Source organism: Rhinolophus sinicus, linkage group LG07, assembly GCF_036562045.2.
Source record: "Rhinolophus sinicus isolate RSC01 linkage group LG07, ASM3656204v1, whole genome shotgun sequence".
NCBI lineage: Eukaryota > Metazoa > Chordata > Mammalia > Chiroptera > Rhinolophidae > Rhinolophus > Rhinolophus sinicus.
This window is the reverse complement of record NC_133757.1, coordinates 79,109,636-79,112,836: the sequence shown is the minus strand read 5'-3', so window position 1 is coordinate 79,112,836 and position 3,201 is coordinate 79,109,636.

Sequence of the window (3,201 nt, the reverse complement as noted above, 5' to 3'; positions counted from 1 at the left end):
CAGGAAGTTTCCTTTCCGCTGCCAGAGAGGCGAGGAAGAGAACACAGTTGGGTGGGGGAGATCTAACATCCCTAATGTTCCCCATCTCCCCACCCCCTCCTGCCTCGCCTGTGTAGGGTGATTCTAGGAAAGGAAAAGCCAGACACAGACACCTCCAGTCCCATGGGCTCGGAGCTGGGCTCATCGAAAGGATAAGGACTATAGGAACCCCGAGGGGAATGCCAGGAAGGCTTCCTAAGGAGGGGGCATTATAAACAGAGCCTTGAGGTATGAGTAGGAGTTTGCAAGATGGGGGGCACCCCAGGCAGAGGGAGAGTGAGTTGTGAGTCCCATGAGAAAGCTATTAGTCAATTCATGAGCATGAACTGAGTACCTACTGTATGCTAGGCAGTAAGGACCCAGTTGCGAGTAGGACAAAGCTCTTGGAAGCTGTGGGCTGTGAGCCAAAAGGCCTGGGTGTAGAGCCTGCTTGACCACCAGTGGCTGTGTGACTTTGGGTGAGTGACAGGAGCTCCCTGGGCCTCAATTTCCTCATCTGTAACCCACCTCACTGGGTGGCTGAGGGGAGATCACACACTTTGATGAACACCCAGTAGGGAGGAAGCACCTTAGCCATGCTGGTGGCTTTTATTTGATGGCAGCCAAGGTGGGGTGGGCCTCAGTGCAGGTGGGCAAGAGGTGGCCTGAGTGGGGCCCAGGACAGGTGTGGTAACCAGCATGCTGTGGTAGGGAACAGATCTGAGCTTGGTGAAAGTCCTGGGTCCCGATGGACATGTGGGGACCCTGGGTGTCTGACCCTGAGGCCATACAGATCCCAGGGACCAAGCCAGGGCCAAATGGAGCTTAGGAAGCAGGAAGTGGGATGTGGCCTGTGTTCTCTCTGATCCTCCCACCCTGTCCTCCAAAGGAAGAAGGGGAATCTGGCTGTGCCTCAGTTTCCTCATCTGTGAAACGAGGGGAAATCCTCTAGTGGGGAGTGTCCTCAGCTCAGTGCATAGTCAACACTGCTTGTATGGAGGGCGGATACACCAATCACTACATCAAATGGGGCTGTTTCAGGCAGTGGTAACGCCAGTTTATGTGTCAGGTTGGTGCAAAAGTAATTGCACTTGAAAAGGTTTTAAAAAAAATGGCAAAAACCACAATTACTTTTGCACCAACCTAATACTTTCTCGCCTCCAACAGGACTTAGGAGCCAGTTGAGGTGGGTCCTCCCCCTTGTGGGGCCTCAGCCCCCTCAAGGAACCAGAATCAAATGTCCAATCCTATGGATGTGTCCCCTCCATCTCCAGTCTTTGCAGACACATGTGTACATGCATGTGTTCACTCTCAGTGGCCTCGGTCCCTCCAAGATGGTCCCTTTGCTGTGGTCCCATGTGTCTGAGTGGCTGGAGTGCCATCTCCATGTCATGGGCTACTGTGAGAGGGGACAGTCTGCCACCACCTCCTAGTGGCTTTCATTTGCTTTCTTCAGGTCACAAGTGAGGTTGGGTACCTTTTAAAACAGAAGGCGTTTCCTGGGTATGACTTCCTAACTACCTGACCATCCAGACCTGGTGTGACATGTGCCAGGAAGGAAGGTGGGACACCTGTTAACTGGCCAACCCAGGGCAGGCAGGGTGGCATTTTGTGACACACCTGGGAGGCTCAAAACCTCACTGTGGGGCACAAAATGATTAGGTCACTTGTAGCAGTTGGTGAGTGACCTAGTCAGGATTCTTTTTTACTTGAGGTAAAAATCACATAAAATGAATCATTTCCAGTGAACAGTTCAGTGGCATTTAGTACATTCACCGTGTTGTGCAACACTCACCTCTATCTAGTTCCAGAACATTTCCATCACCCCCAGAGAAGACCCCATCCCCATTAGCAGTCACTTCTCATTGCCCATCCTTGAGCCCCTGGCACCACTAATCTGCTTTCTGTCTCTGGATTTGCCTGTTCTAGACATTTTGTATAAATGGAGTCATGTAACATGTGGCTCTTGGTGTCTGGCTGGCTTCTTTCACTCAACATCCGTGTTGCAGCAGGTGTCAGTGCTTCGTTCCTTTTTATGGCTGAGTAATATTCCACTGTGTGGATGGACCAAGTTTTGTTCATCCTTCATCAGCTGATGGACACTTGGGTCGTTTCTACCTTTTGTTGATCGTGATTGGTGCTGCTATGCACATGCATGTACAAGGGTTGGTGTGAACACCTGTTTTAGATTTTTTGGGGTCCATACTTAGAAATGTAATTGCTGAGTCATAGGATAATAGTCTGAATTTGAACCCAGGCCCTGCAGTGCCGGAATCTGTTCAGGGAGCTTTGGAGCCACTCTGGGGGTCTGTCGCGTCCAGCGCAGTGAGATAACGAGAAGGGGCGGCGAAGGGTTAAGAAAGAAACAGAAATCAAGAAAGTTATGAAACAGGGGGCCAAGGGTCTCCCAGCCTCAAAGGACTGAGAGCCCCGAATCGGGCCGCCTTCTGGCTTTTATTGATGAACACACAAGGAAGTAGCATTGTTTTCTCCATGGTCTGTGAGTCTCCACATCGTATCAGAAAACTGATTCAAATCAATCACCCTTGCCCGCAAACAGCTGGAATAGAAAGTCCCATGATGTCTTAACAATTATGATATGTGTCTCCCCAGGAACAAATCCTTTATGCTAAAACATATTGTTAAGAATGGGAGGAGAACTGATGTTATTACATCATTGGCTCACTTCCCATGCAGGTTTGTGCAAAGGAATGTAGCCACAGAGGCAGAAGCTCTCCTTAGCCGGGGGAAAGTAGGGGCTGTGCCCACCTCTATCGACCCCGTGAGTTCTCCTTGTGGTCCCCACACGGTTCCGCCTGGCTTGGGTTGTTCCTCCCATGAGGACTCGTACTCGTCATTGACCGACCAACCATCTTTTGGGAGCCAAACAGAGAGGCATGAGGTGTTAGCACAAAGGTGAAGCAAAGTCCCTGAAAGGAACAGTCTCACAGACTCTCCTTTCTTCAGGGGTAGGTACGAGGGGACAGACGACTAGGCTGCTGCGTGACAACAGGGGTCTCCTCTCCTCCAACTTCTGACAGGGCAAGACTGTTTCCTGGAGCGAGCAGGGCTGGATGTGCAAAGACTCACTTCCTCCACCACCCAGCTATCTGTCTGGTGCGCCCTAATGGATTAGAGCTCTGCAAGTTTCCCATGATATCAACAGGAGGGGCCCTGCCTGGT